This window comes from Stegostoma tigrinum, unplaced genomic scaffold, assembly GCF_030684315.1.
Source record: "Stegostoma tigrinum isolate sSteTig4 unplaced genomic scaffold, sSteTig4.hap1 scaffold_68, whole genome shotgun sequence".
NCBI lineage: Eukaryota > Metazoa > Chordata > Chondrichthyes > Orectolobiformes > Stegostomatidae > Stegostoma > Stegostoma tigrinum.
This window is the reverse complement of record NW_026728622.1, coordinates 120,343-144,173: the sequence shown is the minus strand read 5'-3', so window position 1 is coordinate 144,173 and position 23,831 is coordinate 120,343. Positions and strand designations below refer to the sequence as shown.

Here is a 23,831-nt window from a genome sequence, read left to right as displayed (position 1 = left end):
AACTGTCCGGTTATGTAGAGACAGTGGAAGAAATGAATGAGGGGGTGGTGAGATAGACCTAGGCATTGCCACCATGTATGTGGAAAGTGCAGTGCTTTCACATGATATTGCTCTGGGGCAGTGTTCAGATGAGAAAAGGAGTGGGATTTTACTGATTTGGCCAGACCTAGGTGATTCACACCCACAGCCATGCTGTCAAAGATTTGTGGATGCCAGCAAAACTGAACTTGACTGTTTGCAGTAAATGTACAGCATTTCAGATGTCACTTGATCCTGCAGATTGACTCCCTGGAATCTGCTTGTCAAATGATTTATATGGCTAAAAGGTTCAAGTATGAGTTTGCGCTGTGGAACTCATCTCGCACCGAAACTGGCCAGTTGTTATATCAAGATTTGGAGAAAGTATTAGTTTTTTGAAGAATGTTCTGATACAGAGAGAGAGACTAATAGTTTCCTGAAAAATCGTGGGGCATTGGCCAGGAAGTTTAACAAACAGTGGGGAAAAAAACAAACTTGACCTGAATCCTATGTTAAGTATATAATGGATTTGTTCGACAGTGAGGATATCAGAAGATATTCTCATTTTTAAGATTAGACACGCGGGATAATTTGGGTCGGATGCACTTCTTGAAGCGACCAGAAAGGTACAGAATTATCCATTGGATGTGAAAAATTTGAAATGAAGACAAAACTTTTTGAGGCTGGGGTGGGGAAGAAATGAAGGTCCGATTTTGCTCATTCAACCTCTCCCATGACAAAATGCACTTGTAGTGTCTATAAGATTGGTGACGGCACTTAAATGAAGAAAAATCAACATGGACATTTCTTCTGCTGTACATAAACCATGAACATTGAATCTCTTGGCAAGGATAATGTGACAGGGCATTTGAAAAGCCAGTGAAGAAAGCTCATGGCATGCTGGCATTCATAACAAGAGGAATTGAGTATCGGAGCAAAGAGGTCCTTCTGCAGCTGTACAGGGCCCTGGCTTACAAGGATGAGAGGGGGTCTGATTGAGATGTATAAGATTATTAAAGGATTGGACACTCTGGAGGCAGGAACCATGTTTCCGCTGACGGGTGAGTCCAGAACCAGAGGACACAGTTTAAAAATAAGGGGTAGGGCATTTAGAACAGAGTTGAGAAAAAAACTTCTTCACCCAGAGAGCGGTGGATGTATGGAATGCTCAGCCCCAGAAGGCAATAGAGGCACAAGTCTCTGGATCGTTTCAAGAAAGAGATGGATAGAGCTCTTAAAGATAATGGAATCAAGGGTTATGGGGATAAGGCAAGAATAGGATACTGATTGTGGATGATCAGCCATGATTATAATGAATGGTGGTGCTGGCTCGAAGGGCTGAATGGCCTACTTCTGCACCTGTTGTCTACTGTAAAAGTTAATTGTATAAGATTGATTCAGACGGTCCCATATTTCTGGTGTTGGCAGCTTGTTCAGATAGGGAAAAGAACATGGTTGATCTTGATGAAGGGCCTAGGCCCGAAACGTCAGCTTTTGTGCTCCTGAGATGCTGCTTGGCCTGCTGTGTTCATCCAGCCTCACATTTTATTATCTTGGAATCTCCAGCATCTGCAGTTCCCATTATCTCTGGTTGATCTTGATTCTGCTCCTGTTTGTGACACAGTGGCCTCTTCGAGCAACAATTCTTGAATGTTGATGGGACATTGAAACGCAGGTAGATTATCGTGATCACTTGTTGAAAATGGATAGCAGCCAGTAGTTCTCTTTGCTCTCAACCAGTGACCAGTAGGCAATGGTCAAACAGTACGTAACCCAGAGGCCACAAGCTCCCCTGAGACATGATGTCAGTTGAGTCTCGTGAATAACTACCCGCTCATGGACTGTCTGCCGATAAAGCATGGTATTAAATCTCACATACACTGCTCTCAACCATTTTAATCGAAGTATTTATCACTCGTTGTATAGAAACAGATCACACAAACTGAAATGGCATATGCGCAAATACCAACATAGAAGTTCTATATAGTAGCATTTTGTTTAAAGTTGTATTTATAAAATGAAAGGGTGAAATATTAATTTTCACAAATCATATTAAGGTGCTATAGAAATCTATGGAAGTGAGAAATTTGTTTTTTGATTCAATACATGTCTGACAAATGACAATTCAAAGAGATCTTTGTTTTAGCTCGAGTGGGTCGCGGAATCGTCCTCATTAGGGGCATTTAAGTGACTATTAGACAGGCATATGGATGGTAATATAAGATAGGGGTGGAGGTTTGATAGACCTGAGGTTTCGGGTAAAAGTTTGGCACAACATCGTGGGCTGAAGGGCCTGTACTGTTCGATGTTCTATGTATCTTATGCTGTATTCAAATCAGTAAAGTGAGTCAGTGACATTCTGCAATTTCCTTTTCCAGGGGTTGGAGTCGAAGAATCAGAGTGCTTTCTTTGAAAATTGTCTTGATGTGTCCATCCAAGCGTCAACTGGAGGAAAAATACAAGTGTCAGTACTAAATCTATCATTGCTGATACACTTGTAAACTGTAGGTTTAACTGGAGGTAAACTTTGTTTAATAAACTAGCACACTCAATAAACTGACAAAAATTACATACCAGATGTTTACTGTCTTCTCATAATCTCTGTGATGTCTGGTGAGGGTGCAAGTGAGAAGGCTCTCTGCCAGTAAGTTTTAGTTCACGCAAAGTTGCATCATTACTGAAGTTATTTATGCTGTAAATGAAGGAGAACAGTGATGTGTATATCCTGTGCATTATGTTCCTATTATCGAGTGTGTGTTTTTTGTGTGTGTGGACCTATTGATCAACTGGAATTTTTGATTATTCAGCACATTCCTGGGACCACAGGTGCTGTTTAACAAAAGGTTTGCTGTATTAGTATATTTCTGTATTTAGTCACTGCCACGATGAGTGTTAAATCATAACTTGGTCTGTGCAGAATGTGCACAGTGCATTCCTGCAAGATAAATGATGCGCTACATATGTATGATGCTATTGTTTCTCAAAGACACTAGCCTCAGCAGCTGTTTTTGTTCCCAATCATGTTTTCATCATTAGAATACTGGGAAAAATATTCAGAAGTGTGGTATGACTCTACTGCTCACTTGCAGCAGTGATAACACTTAATGTGAGGTCATGTTTTTGCCCATTTGTTGTTCTGTTGGTCAGCAATGTAACTCACAAACTAATGGGCATATTTCATTGAAAACTGATACATATGAGTATGGTCCAAGGAAGAACTGATTAGTTCTTGACAGATCTAGATTTATTTCTCTATTTTCTAAAGCATCTGTTAAAATTGGTAGGAACGGCAAATGATCATCTTTCTGGAATATTGTTGATTGATTTAGAATGTTGTGGATTGTGTCAGCCCTGATAGTAGAATTTGTCATAACTATCAAAATATGAGCAGATTTTTGAGAGCAGATTATCAAATTGGCCTGAAGCTTTCTCAGTGAGATGGAAGCTTTTAATAAAAGGATTTATTTTGTCGGCCTTGCATTTACAAAGAATCAGTCAAGTGGAGAAATGCCTCAAAGAAAAGCTGTGTAATTATAGACTCATGGATGTTTGGTGCACAGGAGGAGGCCGTGCGGTCCGTAGTTCCTGCACTGCTCAACAAAGTTCTGTCTACATTGAACTCACATGGCATTGATTTCCGTTTTGATTGTTTGGCCCATAGCCCTGGAGCCTACGGCAACACAAGTGAACATCTAAATACTGCTTAAATATTCAGACACTTTCTGAATCAGTCACACTTTCAGTCAGTGAGCTCAGGACTCCCACCACACAGGGAAAATAGGTTCTCCTCAGCTCCCCTCTTAGCTTTCTACCTGTGAACTTCAATCTGTGCCCCCTGTTTATTGACATGTCTACGAATGGAAAAAGCAACTTCCAGTTAACCTTTCCATGTCCTTCAAAATCTTAAACACCTTCACCATGTCCCCTAGTCTGCTCCAATCTTGGCATCGGTCAGATGGGCAGGTCAGTGGCGGATTGATGTAGCCTGAAGAAGGAATAAGATGAGAGTACTTAACGTGACAAAGCCTGTCGTGCCCGATGGAGGTCAGCAATGGCAGTCAGCAGTGAAGTCCACTGGCAAGGATGGGCGGGCCCTAGCCCAACGCAGGGGAATACAAACCGTCACGGGGGAAGCCTCGTTCAGAGTGTCTGCAAATTCGTGGCTTAAGAAAGGACTGTAATGTTTGACTTTTTAAACTTTTGTTTTTATTTTTCTACTGTTATACTAAGAAGACTGTAGTGCTGAACTTTTTAACTTATTCATTTATTTTTCTAACATAGAACGTGGAACGGTACAGCGCAGTACAGGCCCTTCGGCCCACGATGTTGTATCAAACTTTTACCCTCATCCTAAGGTCTATCTAACCTCCACCCCTACCTTATATTGTCATCCATTTGCTTGTCTAATAGCCAATTAAATGCCCCTAATGAGGCTGACTTCACTACCCTCTCCGGCATTGCATTCCACTCCCCTACGACTCTGAGTAAAGAAGGATGGATACCTTTTCTACTTCTGCAACTAAAATTTCGTACCAAGGTACTTTGTCCCTGAGATGACACCGTCTGAGGTGACATTGTACTCTTGTACCGTGTATTGAATACATGTGATAATAAAACCTAAATCTAAATCTAATGCATAGCAGGACACTGGGAAGCTTAGAGGAGAAAAGGGATGCTGGGGTGCTTGTTCATAAATTCCTGAAGGGGTCAGGACAGGCTAGTAAGGGTTGTTACAAAGACGTATGGGACATCTCCCTTTATCAGTCGTGGCGTAGATTCTAAGAATGGGGAGGTCACTTTGGAGCTGTTTAAAAGTTTGTTTCGGCCACAGCTGGAGTCGTGTGTGGCGTTTTGGTCACCACCCATTAGGCCTTGTTAGCCCTCCAGAGTTCGTTAGCCCACATTTTTCCTGGTTCAGTTCCAATTGCTGTGCCCAGCTGACCAGTCAGTTGATCTCCTCCTGAAGTTTATTCATCCTGCCTGTCAACCAATTTTAGATCCAGTGTGCCACTTTGCCTTTGATCCCATGGCTGTTATTTACATGACCATTCCACCGATATCCTCCTCACTGAATTAGTGATTTGCTAGCGACACGGTCATACACTCTGTGTTTAAGCTGAAATGATGAATCTCATTGACAAATTTCAAGGGCCTTGTGGCAAGCCCTGCACAACCCCACTCAAAGCAAACATCCTGTCAGATAGATATCTCTCTACCGTCAATCACCCTGTGCTCTCTGCCTCAGCCAGTTTTGGCTCCAGTGTGCCTCTTTGCCTTTGATCCCGTTGACTGCTGTTTTCTTGATCACTCTGCCAAGGGGGGCTTTACTAAGTCCACATCAAATGCATAAGCTCATCAACACTCCAACATCTCCTCAAAAAAGGGTCAAATTTCTGAAACGTGACCTCATCTTAACAAATCCATACTGACTATCCCTGATTAATTCATGCAAGTACATTCTACCCCTAAGAATGCCTCTTTATAGCTTCTCCAGTGCTGAGATTATTCTGACTGGCCATAAATTTCTTGGTCTGTTCCTCTCTCCGTTTGTTCATAGTAGGACAACGTTAATAGTCCCTAGAGTCAGTAATTAAGAAAGCGCATGTAATGTCGTTTATCTCAAGAGGGTTGGAATATAAAAGCAGCAATGTGCCTCTGAGGCTTTATAAGGCTCTCGTTAGGCCCCATTTAGAATACTGTGTCCAATTTTGGGCCCCATGCTTCAGGAAGGACATTCTAGCCCTGGAGCGTGTCCAGCGTAGATTCACACGGATGATCCCTGGAATGGTAGGTTTAGCGTATGATGAACGGCTGAGGATCCTGGGATTGTACTCATTAGAGTTTAGAAGGTCGAGGGGAGATCTAACAGAAACTTACAAGATAATGAATGGTTTAGAAGGGGTGGACGCTCGGAAGTTGTTTCCGTTAGGAGGGGAGACGAGGACCCGTGGGCACAGACTTAAAATTAGAGGGGGTAAATTTAAAACTGAAATGAGACAACATTTCTTCAGCCAGAGAGTGGTGGGCTTGTGGAATTCATTGCCGCAGAGTGCATGGAGGCCGGGTTGTTGGATGCCTTCAAGGCAGAGATCGACAAATTCTTGATCTCAAAAGGAATCAAGGGCTGCGGGGAGAGTGCAGGGAAGTGGTGTTGAAATGCCCATCATCCATGATTTAAATGGCGGAGTGGACTTCATGGGCCGAATGGCCCAACTTCGACTTGTATCTTGTGGTCTTAAGGGGCTGGACATGAAGCCATTCGAGGTGAGTGTAGGTGGGGAGGGAGGGAGGGGATAGGTCACTCTGGGGAGGACGAACAGGTCAAGGGGGCGGGAGGAGCTTCATAGGTAGGGAATGGGGCTTGGCTTGAGCTGGGAGGAGCGGATGGGTAAGAGGAAGAACAGATTAGGGAGGTGGGGACGAGATGGGCTGGTTTTGGGATGCAGTGGTGGGAGTGGAGATTTTGAAGCTTGTGAAATCCACATTGATAGCATTGGGCTGCAGAGTTCCCAAGGCTCAGTTAAGGAAGGACAACAAACATTGATCAGTCAGTCATACATCCAGCAAGAAAACTTTATTTTTTTTAAAAAATAGGATGCATCTGTTAATCAAGTGGCAAAGCATTATCGAGTTTTGAGAAGATTTGTAGCTCAGGGTTCAGGTTCTGGATGTAAGATTGCTCAATGAGCTGGAAGGTTAGTTTTCAGATGATTCGTCACCATTCCAGGTAAAATCATCAGTGAGCCTCCGGTGAAGCGCTGGAGTTCGGTCCCGCTTTCTATTCAAGTGTTTCGGTTTCCTTGGGTTGGTGATGTCATTTCCTGTTCTTTCTCTCAGAGGATGGGAGATGGATTTGGAGCCAATGTGTCCTCCCTGGTGTAGTTTGTGTATGGAATGAACTGCCAGAGGAGTGCCAGAGGCTATTATAATCACAGTATTTAAAAGTCACCTGCATGGACACATGAATAGGAAGGGTCTGGAGGGATATGGGCAACATGCTGGCAAATGGAACTAGTCAGTTACGATATCTGGTCGGCCTGAAGGGTCTGTTTCCCTGCTGTACAACTCTGCGACTCTGTCTCTTTGTCTCCCCCTCCCCCTCTCTCATTTGCTCCAGACCCACCCCCCACAACACACACAATCTCTGTCTCTCCATCTCTGTGTGTGTGCGCCTCACTCTCTGTCTGTCTGTGTCTCTCTCTCTCTCCTTCTCTTTCACTGTCTCTTTGGTCTTTGTGTGTGTGTGCCCCTCTCTGTCTCTGCCTCCCTCTGTGTGTGCTTCTGCCTTTCTCTCTCTCCGTCGACCCCCCCACCCACTCTGCGCCGCCCCTCCCCCCGCCTTTTCCTCCATCTCTCTTACTCTCTAGCCGAGCCTCTCCACCCGCTCAGCAGGGAGCGTTGTGAGTTTCTTTCGAACAAAGTTTAAAGATCTCTGTTTGAACCCAACCCATCCGCAATCAGACGGCATTTCTAATCCCCGCCTCTCTCTCTCACACACACACACACAGTCTGTCTCTTTCTCCCTTTCAGTCAATCCCCTGCCTCTCCTGGTCCTGCTCACGCCTTTTCCCACCCCCCGACTCTGCCTCGGCGATGAGTCCGCTGTCTGGATCCCTTTACCCAGGAGTGGGCTGAGGACCCAGCGGTTCGGCAGCGGGGATCATCGCACCACGCTCCTGGACCCCTACAACCTCCTGTTCTCCAGCGGCCTCCAGCATGACCACCGGGCTAGGAGCAGGCATCCGGGCTGCCGGAGCGCTCGCTGCTCAGTGGCTCAGCCCTGCGCCGCCTTTGCCGGGAGCGGGGATCCGAGGTGGGAGAAGGCCTCTTCGCCCGGCTCCTGGGCACAGCTACCTGCCTGAACAGCTGCCTGGCACCGAGCCTGCGCTCCCCGAGCACCCGGTCCGCGACGCCTTCCGGGGCTGAGTAGCCGAAAACTATCTCCTACTGCAAGGTGAGAGCGGGGTTTGGGGTGAAGGGAGGACTGGGGACATGAGCACGGTCCCTGTTTCACATCCTGCGCCGCTCCTATCACAAGGCGAGGGGTTGGGAATGTATGTTTTGGGGGTGAGAATAGCCCTCCCCGGGTGAGGGAAGGCTGGGGACATTGGGAGGGTGTCTATTATACAGCCCTGCGCGGGTTTCCGTAGCCGAACAGCCTACTGCTCTCGTACTACAAGGTAAAGGGAAGGAGGGGGTTGGAATGGGGTGGGGTTTCGAGGATAGCCGTCCTGGAAGTGATAGGACATGGTGAGAGTCACTATTGTACAGCCCAGTGACTGAATGGCTTACAGCTACTGCAAAAGTGTCGGTTTAGGAGAGGGGTGTTGTAGGGAGGTTTGGGGTCACGGGCAGAGCTGCTTTCTGCAGCTGAACAGCTACTGCCACAAGATGAGATGGGAGAAGGTGTTTTCGGAGTGAGGGGATGCCCCCTCACCCCGCCGCTGTGGGAAGTAGGATCTTTATCGCACAACCCTTCGTAGCCGAATAGCACTCCGACGACAAGGTGGGAAGGCAGGAGGGGCTCCTGGGGATGAGGGAAGGACAGAACCAGGGTCAGTATAAGGTTAGGGGCTGAACAGACCCCTTCCAGGGGCTGAGGGGAGCTCTTGATGCCCTGCACCAAGCGACCAACCGAGATCGACCTGCAGCTCTCCGACTACAAGGGGACCCTGTCTCAGAGGCTGGAGCATTTCTAGCCGGAGCTCTGAGGGAAAGGGTCATCGCATCCAAAACGTTATCTCGGTACTTTTTCTTCACAGATGCTGAGCATTTTCAGCAACTTGTGTTTGCATTTCTACCCGGAGGTGGGTTTGTGGAGAGACACCATGGGAAGGGAATGGGTGTGGGGTTTGATGGGGCAGTCACAGAGACTGTCGAGAGAGAGAGAGAGGCAACCCCTGTGTCCGGGTTTGGAAAATCTCCGGCAGTGCTTCATTTCTCTCTCTCAGCCGAAGGCGCTGCGTGCTTTGGTTTCCTTTGCTCTTGTACTCTCTCCCCCTGTGAATAAAGCCAGAGTGAGAGAGAGAGAGTTTGTGGTGGGAGAGAGAAAAGGGACAGAAAGATGGAAATAAAGGAGCATGACAAGGGAGTGAAATTAGGGCCAGCAGAGGTGAGAGAGGGGGAGAGAATCAGAGTGAGGGAGGAAGAGTGATAAAACACAAACAAAAGAGAATGGGAGGTAACGAGGTGTTCATGAGCATGAAACAGCAGGACATGCAGCATCAGAGGCCAGGCAAGCTGATGTCAGCCTGTCTGCTGTGTTCATCTCCCTTCCTCCGTTCCCCCCCTCCTCCTGCCCCTTTGCCCCCCTCCTCCTGCTGCCCCTTTGCCCCCCCGCCCCCTCGTCCTCCTGCCCCTTTGCCCCCACTCCTCCTCCTGCCCCTTTGCCCCCACTCCTCCTCCTGCCCTTTTGCCCCCCTCCTCCTCCTGCCCCTTTGCCCCCCTCCTCCTCCTGCCCCTTTGCCCCCCCTCCTCCTCCTGCCCCTTTGCCCCCCCTCCTCCTCCTGCCCCTTGCCCCCCCTCCTCCTCCTGCCCCTTGCCCCCCCTCCTCCTCCTGCCCCTTTGCCCCCCCTTCCTCTTGCTCCCTCCATTCATCCATTCCTTCTTCCAGTCAGTCCTCGCTCCCTCCCTCCCTCGCTCCCTCCCACCAGCCATCCATTCCTCCCTCCCTCGCTCCCTCTAGTCAGTCAAAACAACTAAGAAAATTACAGCACAGGAACAGGTCCTTCAGCCCTCCAAGCCTGCGCCGATCAAGATCCTCTGTCTCACCTGTCACCTATTTTCTCACGGTCTGTGTCCATTTGCTCCCTGCCCAGCCACGTGCCTGTCCAAATATATCTTAAAAGACGCTAACGTGTCTGCGTCTCCCACCTCCGCTGGCAACACGTTCCAGGTGCCCACCAACCTCTGTGTAAGGAACTTTCCATGCATATGTCCCTTAAACTTTGCTCCTCTCACTTTGAACTCATGACCCCTCGTAATTGAGTCCTCCACTCTGGGGGTAAAAAGCTTTTTGCTGTTCACCCTGTCTATACCCTCATGATTTTGTTGACCTCAATCAGGTCCCCCCCAATCTCCATCTTTCTCATGAAAATAATCCTAGTCTACTCAACCTCTCTTCATGGCGAGCACCCTCCATACAAGGCAGCATCCTGGTGAACCTCCTCTGCACCCTCTCCAAAGCATCCACATCCTTTTGGTAATGTGGCGACTGGAACTGTGCACAGTAGTCCAAATGTGGCCAAACCAAAGTCCGATACAACTGCAACATGACCTTGGCAAGTCTTGTACTCAATACCCCATCCAATGAAGGAAAGCATGCCATATGCCTTCGAGACCACCCTATTGACCTGCGTTGTCACCTTCAGGGAACAATGGACCTGAACACCCAGATCTCTCTGTTCATCAATTTTCCCCAAGACTTTTCCATTTACTGTATAGTTCGTCCTTGAATTTGATCTTCCAAAATGCATCACCTCGCATTTGCCCGGATTGAACTCCATCTGCCATTTATCTGCCCAACTCTCCAGTCTACCTATGTTCTGCTGTAACCTCTGATAGTCCCCTTCACTATCGGCTTCTCCATTCCTCCCTTGTAGTGCGATTAGGCAAGACTAAGGAGGCATAGAATGGGTTAGCAAAATGCAGGGCAATGGGGACAATTGAATTGTGGAGCTGGTTTAAGGAGCAGATATTGCGTGTCCTTGATAGGTACGTCCCTGTCAGGCAGGGAGGAAGCGATCAGCTAAGGGAACCGTGGTTTACTAAAAAAATTGTATCTCTTGTTAAGCAGAAGAGGGAGGCTGATGTGACGATGAGACCAGATGGTTCACATGAGGTGATGGAGAGCTACAGATTCGTTAGGAAGGATTTAAAGAGAGAGTTAAGAAGAGCAAGGTGGGTACACGAGCAGACACTGGCAGGTAAATAAAGGAGACCCCGAAAGCTTTCGATAGGTATGTGAGGAATAAGAGGATGACTTGGGTAGGCATAGGGCCAGTCAAAGACAGAAGTGGGAAGTTGTGTGTGGACGCTGTGGAGATTGGAGAGGTGCTAAATTAATGTTTCTCATCTGTTTTCACTGAGGGACAGGAGAATATTGTAGAGGAGGTGACTGAGTTAGAGGCTACGAGAATTGAAAGGGTTAAGGTTAGTAAGGAGGAAGTGTCATCAATTCCACAACGTGTGACGGTAGGTAAAGCCCCTGGGCCTGATAGGATTTTTCCGAGGATTGTCTGGGATGCTAGGGAGGAGGTGGTGGAGCCTTTGGCCTTGATCTTGGAGTCCTCATTATCTACAGGTTTCGTACCAGAGGAGTGGAGGATTGCAAATGTTGTGCCCTTGTTCAAGAGGGGCAGTAGGAATGACCCAGGCAATTATAGACCTGTGAGCCTTAGGTGTGTTGCAGGAAAAATTTTGGAAAGGATTATAAGAGACAGGATTTATAATCATCCAACAAGCAACAACTTGATTGGAGATAGTCAGCATGGATTCGTCAAGGGCAGGTCGTGTCTCACAAACCTCATTGAGTTTTTTGAGAAGGTGACCAAACATGTGGATGAGGGTCGGGCAGTTGGCGTGGTGTACATGGACTTCAGTAAAGTCTTTGATAAGTTTCCCCATGGTAGGCTCTCGGAGAAAATACAGAGGCTCGGGATTGAGGGAGATTTAGCCATTTGGATTAGAAACTGGCTTTCGGTAAGAAGGCAACAAGTGGTGGTTGATGGAAAATATTCAGCCTGGAGTCCGGTTACGCGTGGTGTGCCTCAAGGATCTGTTTTGTGACCACTGCTGTTTGTCATTTGTATAAATGACTTGGACGCAGGAATTGGTGGATGGGTTTGTGAGTTTGCAGATGACACTAAAGTCGGTGGAGTGGTGGACAGTGTGGAAGAATGTTGCAGGTTGCAGGGAGACTTGGATAAACTGCAGAATTGTCCCGAAATTTGGCAAATGGAGATTAATATGGATAAATGTGAGGTGATTCACTTTGGGAGGAATAATAGGAAGGCAGAACACCGGGTCAACGGAAAGATTATTGGCAGTGTAGATGAGCAGAGGGATCTTGGTGTCCATCTACATAGATTCCTGAAAATTGCCACCCAAGTTGATAGTGCTGTTCAGAAGTCTGATGGTGTTTTAGGTTTCATTGGTAGAGGGATTGAGTTGCGGAGACGTGATGTCATGCTGCAACTCTACAAAACGCTAGTGCGGCCTCGGTTCGAATATTGCGTGGTCGCTCCATTACAGGAAGGATGTGGAATCGTTGGAACAGGTGCAGAGGAGATTTACCAGAATGTTGCCTGGTCTGGAGCGAAGGTCTCATGAAGAAAGGCTGAGGAACTTGGGTCTCTTCTCATTGGAGAGAAGGAGGCTCAGGGGGATTTAATAGAGATATACAAGATGGTCAGTGGATTAGATAGGGTGCACAGTGAGAGTCTTTTTCCGAGGATGATGACTTCAGCTTGTACAAGGGGGTGCAGCTACACATTGAGGGGTGATGGATTTAAGACAGATGTCAGAGGCAAGTTCTTTACTCAGAGAGTGGTAAGGGCGTGGAATGCCCTGCCTGCCAATGAAGTTAACTCAGCCACATGAGGGGCATTTAAACAGCCCTTGGATCAGCATATGTTTGACAATAGGATAGTGCAGGGGAATGGGCTTCGATTAGTTCACAGGTCGGCGCAACATGGAGGGCCGAAGGGCCTGTTCTGCGTTGTGTTCTTCTATGTTCAGTTACAGTTCACAGATTACTCTACCACTCATTTTAGTGTTGTGTGAAAAGGATAATGAACATCTGCAGAAGGACGCAGAAAGTGTCAGTGAATGGACAATGGCAGATGGAGTGCAACGATGGTAAATGTGAGACTCCATTTTGGTAGCAATTAGGGCAAAATGGAGTATTAGTTAAATGGTGAAAAATTGTAGCATGCTGCTATTCCCCGGTTGAATGTTTTAAAGGCCAAGACAGACAGATCTTTGAACAGCAAAGGAATTGAGTTTAAAAATCGGGAGGGGATGCTTCAGTTGTATAGGGTGCTGGTGAGGCTTGATGTCGAATAGTTTGTACAGTTTTAGTCTCCTCACTTGAGAAAGGATGTGCTGGCAGTGGAGGGGGTGCAAAGGAGCTTCACAAGATTGATTCCACAATTGAAAATGTTGCTGTATGGGGAGAGATTGAGGAGACTTGGATTGCACTCTCTGAGACTTCGAAGAATGAGGGGTGTTCTAATAGCACCTTTTAAAATGATGAAAGAAATAGATAGGAAAGAAACACGGAAGTTGTTTCCGCTGATGGGTGAAATTACAACCAGGCGGCACAGCCTCAAAATAAGGGTGAACAGTTTGAAGACTGAGTTGAGGATGAGCTTCTTCATCCAAAGGGTTGTGAATCTGTGGAATTCTCTGCTCAGTGAAACAGTCAAGGTTCCCTGGTTGAATGTTTTAAAGGCCAAGACAGATAGATCTTTGAACAGGAAAGGAATTGAGTGTTATGGTGAATGGGAGGGTAAGTGGAACTGAGTCCGCAAAAAGATCAGCGATGACCTTATTGAATGGCGGAGCGAGCTGGAAGAGACAGATGACCTACTCCTTTATTTCTTCTGTCCATATGTCCTTAGATTGCCATCCTTGTCATTCCTCCTTCCCTGGAATAGGCCAGTTCTGAACGCTGATCAGTAGGTCTTTAAATATCTCCCGCGTATCAAATGCCGACTTGTTCAATCAAAGCTCCTCCCAATTAATACTGCTCAGCTCCTACCTAATACTGATGTAATTTTCCTTCCCCCAATTTCGTAGCTTCCCCCAAGGTCCTGATTATTCATAGCTATCTTAAAATGTAAGGAGAGGCGATCACCCCGTTTAAGAAGCTCCTGGTTCAGTGTTTTTCCCCATGTGGGAGTCAACTACAGGTTTTCTTGTTCCAAGGTTGGGGAGGAAATAGCCGAGTGGTATTATTGCTGGACTGTTAATTCAGAGACTTAGATAACATTCTGGGGACCTGTGTTCAAATCCCAGCACAGCAGGTGGTGGAATTTGAATTGAATACAAAAGAAAATCATGAATGAAGAATCTAATGATGACCATGAATCCATTGTCAAATGTCAGAAAAACCCACCTGCTTCACTGATGTCCTTTCGGAAAGGAAACTGCCATCCTTACATGGTCTGGCCTACATGTGACTGCAGACCCACAGCCAGATGATTGACTCTGAACTGTCCCCTGGGCAATTCGGGATGGACAATAAACACTGCCGAGCTAGTGATGTCGTCCTCCCATTAGCAAATAAATAAAATTGGATTCTATGTCTTCCGATTGAAGATCGTTTCTTGTTCTCACAGTAATTTCATCGCTTAGTCAGTTTCCCTCTTGCCTGTCTTTTTGGAATGTCACGTAGCCCTGCACATTTACCTCCAGTGTTGATCGCCTTATAACCATGTCTTAGTAATAGCTCTCAAATCATACCCGTCAACTTGTATGTGTGCTACGAATTTGTTGATTTTGTTCTGAATACAATGAGCACGCAAGCAAAGAGTCATTAATTTTGATTTATAACTTTATTTCACCTCTTGACACTATTTACAGCTGTTTTCTGTTTCTACATGCAGTTTTTTCCAGTCCCATGCTGAGTATTGTTATCCCAATAGTTCTTTAATGTCAGTGTGTGTGTATTCCTGGGCGACTATGCTCATGTGGTCTACGGAGTTGTGGAGGTCACAGTTCTAGGACAGCCATTTCATAGGCCTCTGCTGCAGGTAAGAAGAAAAGAAAATCTCTTGCTCTGATCTCTGCAAACCAGGGCAATGTCAAAAAGGAACCAAGGTCAAAAGAATTTCAACAAGAATCTCAAAATTAACTGCTGAATTCACATAAGCATTCCGGGGATCGCCCAACTTAGTGGCCACAACATCCCACTTTCTATTCCTCACAAACAATCCAAAGGCTGAACTATCCGTATCCCTCTTAACGGTTATGTTTTTTGAGCTAATTTCTTGTTTCTAACTTGTGTGTATTTGTGGTGCCTTATGACTTCTTGCGTTTAGCAATTGATAAACTCACTTTCTCACTAATTCAGTAAAACCTAGTTTTATAGAATCCCCAGTGTGGAAACAGGCCATTCAGTTCAAGAAGTCCACAGCAACCCTACAAAGAGCATCCCACCCAGACCCATCCCCATTCCCTACTCTATCCCTGTCAGCCTGCATTTCCCATGGCTAATATACCTAACCTACACGTGTGTGGGCACTGTGGGTAATTCAGCATTCCCAATCCACCTAACCTGCACATCTCTGGACTGGTCAAAACAATGATTCGATTTGAATTAGTTAGAATGCAGCTGTTAACAGTAATCCTCCGTCCCTGTGTTGGAGCGAGATTTAACATTCAAGATCAAAAATGAAACACTTGAACAAGGTAGCTCAAATTGAGGTTGTTGACTTGCTCGCCGAGCTGGCTTGTTTTCATTGAGACGTTTCGTCACCATGATTGGTGACATCACCAGTAGAGCCTCCAACGAAACAATGTTACTTTACTCTGTCTGGAATTTATACTGTCCGGTCTGTTACCATGAGTACTGTCATTTCGGGTTTTGATCTGTATGGGTTTGTAGGTGCGGTCCAATTGTATCTGTTTGTTGGTTGCATTATGGGTGGAGAATCACGCCACTCATATGAAACTGGGACAAGGTAACCATAGTAGCCCAAGCCAAGCGTAGACACGCAGAGGAATTCCTAGAGGCATGGTTCTCCACCCATTCTGCATGCTCACATTCTTGGTCTCTTCAGTTTGAATATGATCACTTAACCATATCCTTTATGACAAACAACAGAGTCTTACTTCCTAAAATCTTCAAACAGGACTGTCCAGACAGATCCACTTGTTCTCATGATATCGTCTTCTGTTGGAGGGCTTCCGAAATGTCTGCATTCTTCCTCAACTGAGCATTCCTTGCGTTCGTGGTTGACAGAGCTCTCGGCCATGTCCAACCCATCTCCTACACTTTGGCCTCACCCCTGATGAGGTACCCTGGTCCTCAATGACCAACCCATCAATATCCACATCTAGAAGAACATCAGCCACGATTTCTAACAAGATCCCACCACCAGGCATATATTCCCCTCCCCTCCCTTGTCAGCCTTCCGCAGGGACCATTCCATCAGGACACCTCGGTCCACTCCTTATCCGTTCGCAACACCTCCCCATAACCCGACAGCACTTTCCATGCCACCACAGAAGGCATAACATCTGCCCATTTACTTCCTCCCGCTTCACTATCCAAGGCTTCCAGGGGAAGCAGCGATTTACCCACACTTCACTCAATCTAGTCTACTGTATTCACTGCTCTCAATATTGTCTCGCTCTGCATCGGGGAGACGAAACACAGACTGACCAACCACTTGGCTGAACAGCTATATTCTGTCCATAAAAATGGCCCCAGGTTTCCAATTGCCTGTCACTTGAGCACCCCATCATGATCCCTGTCCAAAATCTCTGTCTCAGGCTTGCTGCAGTGCTCCAGTGAGTGCAAGGTTGAAGACAAAAATCTCATGTTTGCTTTGCAGAACACCTCCGCTCGGTTCGCAATCAACAACAGCACCTTCCAGTCGCCAACCATTTTAACTCCTTTAACTCCCCCTCCCATTCCTTAGATGGCATGTCCATCATGGGCCTCCTGCAGTGCCACAATGATGCCACCCGAAGGGGGCAGGAGCAGCAACTCATATTCCGCTTGGGAACCCTGCAGCCCAATGGTATCAATGTGAACTTCACAAGCTTCAAAGTCTCCCCTTCCCCCACTGCGTCCCAAAACGAGCCCAACTGCATCCCAAAACCAGCCCAGCTTGTCCCACCTCCCTAACCTGTTCTTCCTCTCACCTATCCCCTCCTCCCACCTCAAGCCGCACCTCCATTTCGTACCGACTAACCTCGTCCCGTCTCCTTGACTTGTTCGTCCTCCCTGCACTGACCTATCCGCTCTCTACCTCCTCACCTACACTCATCTCTACTGGCTCCATCCACACCTCTTTAACTTGTCTGTCTCCTTTCCACCTATCTTCTCCTCTATCCATCTTCAATCCGCCTCCCCCTCTCTCCCTATTTATTTCAGAACCCTCTCCCCCTTCCCCTTTTCTGATGAAAGGTCTCAGCCCAACATCTAAGCTTTTGTGCTCCTGAGATGCTGCTTGGCCTGCTGTGTTCGTCCAGCTGCACACTTTGTGATCTCGATGTGTCTTAACAACCTCATTAAGTGAGTTCTGGAGAGAACTATGCAGGGGAGACTTAGGGTTTGTCATTCTAACTTGCCTGTCCTGAAAGATGAAAGTTGGTTTATTTTGGATGTTTGTTTCATAGCTATGAAAGATATCCTGAAAGGATTTTTCATATCTTTTGTTGAGAATTTTACCCGTTTAGTCACTCTAATCCTTTTCCTTTTTTAAAGTTTGCTTGGTAGTCATAAATTTCAAATATCGGCCGAATTTTATTCGGCTTTGTATTGGTTCTCCATGATTCCCCGTTAATGGCTCCGTGACCTGCTAGCTAATTACAGAATTTATCATTGATGTGCCTGTCATAAAATCTTTAGTCTTATACTATGTATTCCCAATTTCAGGAGACAGTCCAGAGACCTTTTAAAGGAAAGGGGTTTAGAAAGAACACTTAAGTTCTATAGATCCAAGTCATGAATAGTTGATAAATTATTTGCACTTCATATTTCCAGAATCTACTCCGGAAGAGAGAGCCCAGAGAATTGCCAAAGCTGTCTGCAAGCAGTCAACTGACGTGAAGGAAAATTGGGAGCAATTGAAAACCCATGCGAGCAACTGGCAGAACAAGGTGGAAAAGGCGTTGGAGAAACTTCAAGAACTGCAGAAAGCTCTGGATGATCTTGAGCCTCATGTGATAACAGCTGAGGGGGTCCACATTGATTGGCAACCTGTGAATGACCTGTTTATTGACGCATTGCAGGATCACATGGATAAAACCACAGTAAGTGCAATTACTTTACACTTCACTTATGAACAGATGTAACCGCAATGTTGTATCGAGACGATCAGTAATATGAGTAGTGAAGTAATATTGATTGAATGGTTGTTAACTTAATTTGTAAATTAAAACTTAGTTGAGCATGCCTTCTGATGATATCACATTGGTAATATGAGTATAATTGAGGATTTTATTGGTCAGTGACATCAAGTGAGTTATCTGCTTGTTGCCATGTTATCAGGACTAAAGGTGAAGTCTGACCACGCCATTTGGCCACTCCTTAGAGAGACACAACTGGTTATGATTTAACCTGAAGATCACCATGCCTCGGGCAAGTAAAGGGGTTGAGGCGAAGATCCTTTGTGGTAAGCTCACTGGTGTGGCAATTGAGCCCTCTCTGCAGAGCATCACTCTGCATCACAAACCAACTGTTCAGCCCACGGAATTTGAATAGAATTCTCATGAAGTTAGCGAGAGGGATACTACACGTGAATCGATCGATGTTTTGAAAAGCGGATGAGATATGAGCAAAAGTTTAATTGATGTGGAAGACCAGCCACAATCATCATCAATGGTGGAGCAAGCTTGAGCGGCCATGCAACATTGTGCTGCCGCTATTTGACTTGTTCAGTGGAAAGGAAGGAAGATGGTCCAAGTGTCAAAAATGCTGAAGACCACATCCTTGTACAACCTCAAAATTTGATTGTGTTCAGCATATTATCACTCCTGGTACCCCTAAATCCTGGTCTATCATCTCAGCAGCTCGACTCTGCCCAAAAGCTGGTTACTTGTGACATTTTTGAAGGATCTTCCCAAGTCTGAAAATCATTTTTGCTTTTGTGCAATCAGAGTTGGCCAGTGTGGAAGGAGGTCATTTGGCATATCATAGCTCTTTGAAATAACTCCCCAATTCGCCCCCCTCTGCTTGGCAATGACTTCAACCACTTATAAAATCTCTTTCATGGAGGGATACTTTGAAGACATCTGAAAGGAGTATTAACGATCCCAGAATACAACTGAGCCTTATTAAGTTGTTCGTTCAGATGATCAAGTGCTTGATCAAAGAGGATTGTTTGAAAAAGTGCCGAAAAAGAGGAAATGTACAGAGGCTAAGACGTGTAGGAAGTTAGTGAGTTTTGAAAGATTTGTGCTCAGGTTGAGGTTCTGGATGCGAGTTTGCTCGCTGAAGGTGGAGGAAGTCTCTTCTTGGGTTTGAAGCCTACACAATTAAATGTTTGGCAACCAGTAGTGGGCCGTTTGAAATCAAGAGTAGGCAAGAGGACGTAATTAGACGAGTGCAGATATCCTCAAGTATGGTTGGATTGGTGGGGATTACCAAAGTAGCGATAGGCATAGCCAAGGAACGATTTGTAAACAAAAATGAGAATTCAATAAAATTACTGTTAATAGTATCAGTTAGGTGGAAAGTACAGAGAATAGGACTTGGTTCAAGATGAGACTCATGCACTGGAGTTTTAGATGACCTCAAGTGTTCAATGGGCAAAAGTGGGACTCCAGCAGGGAATGCATTGGTATTGTCAGGCCCAGAGTGAAGTAGTTCCAGATGAAGGTTTCACTGCTAATGAGCCAAGACAAGAGACAGGTAGGCAGTATTGAAAAGATGGAAAGAGACAGCTTCAGGGATTGCATGAATGTGTGGTCGGACGTTCATCGTGGGATAAACAAGATGCCAAGGTTGTGCTGAGACAAGCGTAACATTACATTGTTGCCAAGGCGGAGTAATGCAGTCAGTAGGCAGTGAATAGAGGTTGGTGTGGGGACCACAAACAGTGGTCTTCCCAGTTTTAAATTGTTATCTCTACATAGTTCCGCAACTTTATGTTCTGTTCAAAAGGCATTACTGACAAGAAAACAGAAGTTAGCCATTTGTTTACTTGTCAATATATCTTGATTTTTCCACCATCTTCTCCAATTATGAACACCACATGTGAAGTGTCCTAAGTGAACCATTCAAACGTTAAAAGGAAATGTTAAAATTGTGGAATATAAAGTTAAATTTATTTTCTTGAAAATTTAAATAAATTACATGAAGGTTTGACCAAGACTGAAAGGAATTAGATGGAACACCAGATGAATAAAACAAGCAGTAGTAAGGTGGTATTAGCTGAATGTTCTTGAAGAAAGAGAACACAGCCAACCTTTCTTCCATCAGGGGGATTAATTGTGTGGTGTCAGACACAGTCGATTAAATCATTCCTTCTTTCTTTACTGTCTGACTGTACTATGGTTGTAATATTTCCTTTTTTAAAGGCTCAAGGTTCGACATACTTCTCATTTTATAAATTTTAAGAAGTTGGCTTCTTGTCAAGTCACGGTAGGACTGAAAACACAGTCTATGACTGTTTGAAGTCACATGACACCAGCTTATCGTCCAACAGGCTCATTTCAAGTCACACAAGCTTTTGGAGTGCAGCCCCTTCATCAGGTGCAGTTGGTGAGGTGACCACACAGACAAACAATTTATAAGCAGAGAGATCAAAAGATCATAGAATTGGCCCGAGTGGAGTGTCAGATAATAACTCTCTAACACTCTTGGTAGCCTGTATAAGCAAGTAAAGTGTTTATAAAGTCAATGTCAGTGCTGTGCTGTCATGATAATCAGGCAGCGCAACAGGAATGTACAAGGTGACATCTCGGGTCAGACTCTGACTTGTAGTTTAGAGGCTTGTGTTCAGAATCTGTCGTAGAGTTTTAACCTTTATTTCAAAACCAGGAATTTATAACACACCACACTGACTGTGACTACAAGCTGTGTGTTTCTTGAACAAAATATCTGCAACTAAACAAACATCCTGGATGAAGACTTATTATCTGACACTCCACTCACACCAGTTGTATGATCTTTTGATCTGTCTGCTTATAAATTGTGTGCCTGTGTGTTTTCCTCTCTGACCGCACGTGATGAAGGGACTGCACTTCAAAAGCTTGTGTGATTTCAAATAAACCTGTCAGATTATAACCTGATGCCATGTGGCTTCTGACTTTGTCCATCCTAGTCCAACACCAGCACCTCCACATTATAAGTGTTTGGAACCAAGTCAGTGCAACAGGCATAGGTCGAACATTTGACTTCGGAAGGATGCCTCGTGCTGAAAAGTTTATTAATAACAAAGGATTTCTCCATTATGCCATCTATCATAACATGCTGCGCCTCACAGTCATAATGAAAGGATGCCCACTTTAATTTAGCAGCGCCAAGAACAGTTATGGACATTTTTAGCATGGGAGAAGGCCATTCAACCTATTTTATCTGTACCAGCTCTCTCCCAGAGCAAAAAAATTAATCCTTTTCTCGAATTCATTCCACATATTTCACAGGATTGAAATATATAGGTACATAGTTAAGTGATTTTAACATCGAGTGAGCAGTTCTCGCACTTCACCTTGTCACTAACAATTGAAAACGTGACTTAGAAAGAGTGGGTCTTTATTTTGTTCTGTTGTGATGATGAAGAAGATGCAAGTCGAAGTGCTGGAACTGGCCTCTTGAACTTAGAAACATTTAAATGTGTATAAAATGAATTCTGTGCGCATCTATTACAAGCAGTTTTATGGAAGGAAAAGGTACCAAAGAAGATTTGGTGTATTGTACTTGATGCTATTATACTCCAACCTGTGAAAACAGAACTCTACGACTGTGAGTGTTGAGATCTGAGAGGGTGCTATCTTGTTTGAATTTACATTGCTAAGTCTAGGCCTATTTTCTCAACAACAAAATTGGTAATCCAGAAAGAAATGGATGTTTCTCGCATTTGTTGGCTGTAAGTGTCTGTTTAAAGTTTGAGTACAGTGTCCTCATATACAGGTGCTTAACCTGCTTTTACAGTTTGAACATTTGTTGTGCCAATGAAAATTGTTTGAATGGTTTCACCTCCAGTTTTCTTCTTTATACATATTTGGTATTTTTTCAGGTTAAGGACTGCCTGCAAAATCTGAGATTGGGTTTTGAAACACATCAACCTTTGCTTGCGAGAGATAATGGTAACTGTAGATGCTAGAGAATGCGAGATAACAATGTGTGGAGCTGGATGAACACAGCAGGCCAAGCAGCATCTCAGGAGCACAAAAGTTGACATTTCGGGCCTCGACCCTTCATGCGAGAGAACGTAACGTAAGAAAGAAGAACAGGACTAAGTAGTATTATCCTTCAAAGCCTTGTTGAGTTGATTTGTCCTGTTTTGTTCCTTACTTTTACATTTATTAAATCCACATTTTTTAAAGCATTCTTTCACAGGATGAGGGCACTGATAGCAAGGCTAACATTCATTTCCCATCCAGGAATGGCTTGGTAGGCCATTTTGGAAGTCAGTAGAGAGTCAACCATATTCCTGTGAATTTGAAGTCAGATACCAGAATTGTGAAGGGATGCAGATTCCCTTCCCGAAAGAATAGATTAGTGAATTCAGTTTTCTGTTACAATAATTTATGATAGTTTCATCGTCACTGTTACTTTTAACTCGAGATCTTTATTAATTAAATGTCATTTCCAGCAGATGCTTTTGTATATTATATTTAATATTAGGATTTTAGTTTTAACTTAATTTCTTATTAACATTTAATCATTAATTTCAGGATGTTTCTCAGATTTTATACGCTTCCTCTCCATTAGGTTTTTAAAGAAGAAATTGCCCCAGTCAAACAAGAAGTCAAAATATTAAATGATCTGGGATGTCAGTTATCTCCGCTTGATGTCTCTTTCTCTCCAAAGATTTCTCACCAGCTTGATGACCTAAATATGAGGTTGAAATTTATACAGGTAACAGTGAAAACATTTTCTAAACTAGCCAATCTGTTGAAGGAAGTATGTACAAATAATTTGGCTTCAAATATATGAGCAAGATAAAGAACCCTTTCAACTGAAGCAAGCAATTAATATTTTATTATCATGGTTTATGAAGTTATCCAATTTTATAATATTACTTTTTCAAAAATACAATGTTCTTGTCTGTAGTCTGCACTTTAGAATGTAATTGCAAAACAAAATCCAAATAGTGAGAGATGTGAGCATCCGAACTACAGTCTGAAATGGTTCAGGACTGGAACAATTTGAATATATTCAGGATGAAGCTGCAGGTAGCAGATATTTTTCCCGATCCATCTAAAAGAATTTGGAATTGGAACATTGTGCTCACTGCTGTACACTTCAGTATTATGTATTGTTTCATATTTTAAGTCCCTGAGAAAGACATACTTTAATGAATTGCAACAAAGATATACTTGATGCATTGAAGGGAAGAATGACATAAAGTTGTCTGAACTGCATGTATTTCTTTCAATTGAGCAGATTTTGATTGATGTCAGCAAAGTAGTAGATGAAAGTTTTATTTATCCCATAAAGCCGCATGAAATGTTTTATTGAGCAAATTATTTCAGTCTTGTTCTGTGTCAGCAGCTCGCTTGGCCATGTAGCACAATAAAACTCCTTATCGGTTCTAGCAAGCAGACAAAAACATAAATAGCACCAGGATCTGGATGTTCTACCTCTTGACCCTACCTCACCATCCGATAAGAGATGGCTGACCTGCCCAGGACTCAACTCCTCTTCTATACCAGCTTCTCAGAGCGCTCAAGTTCTCTATTTCAAAAATCTTATCTACCACCTTCTTTAAATACTTCCAGTGATCTACCTTTCACAATTCTCTTGTATTCTAAACAATCGCTACCTGCTGAAAGAAGAAATTCCTTTGCATCTCAGGTTTCAATAAATGTTCCCTTCTTCTGTAACTATGTTGCTGAGTTTGAGATTTCCACACTAATGGAAACATTGTCTTCACATCTAGCCTGTCAAGCCCTCTCAAAATTTTGTG

General features: G+C 44.5%; 1 long non-coding RNA gene across 2 annotated transcripts in view; it reads left to right on the top strand.

The window, feature by feature from the left end:
* LOC132209153 (uncharacterized) overlaps window positions 1–23,831 on the top strand; it is a 1,475,533-nt gene that overhangs the window by 1,349,852 nt on the left and 101,850 nt on the right. For both annotated transcript variants that reach the window (XR_009445245.1, XR_009445244.1), the window contains 4 exons: window positions 2,397–2,538; window positions 17,738–18,006; window positions 21,936–22,135; window positions 22,634–22,780. This is a non-coding gene — a long non-coding RNA (uncharacterized LOC132209153). The remainder of the gene's footprint in view (window positions 1–2,396; window positions 2,539–17,737; window positions 18,007–21,935; window positions 22,136–22,633; window positions 22,781–23,831) is intronic.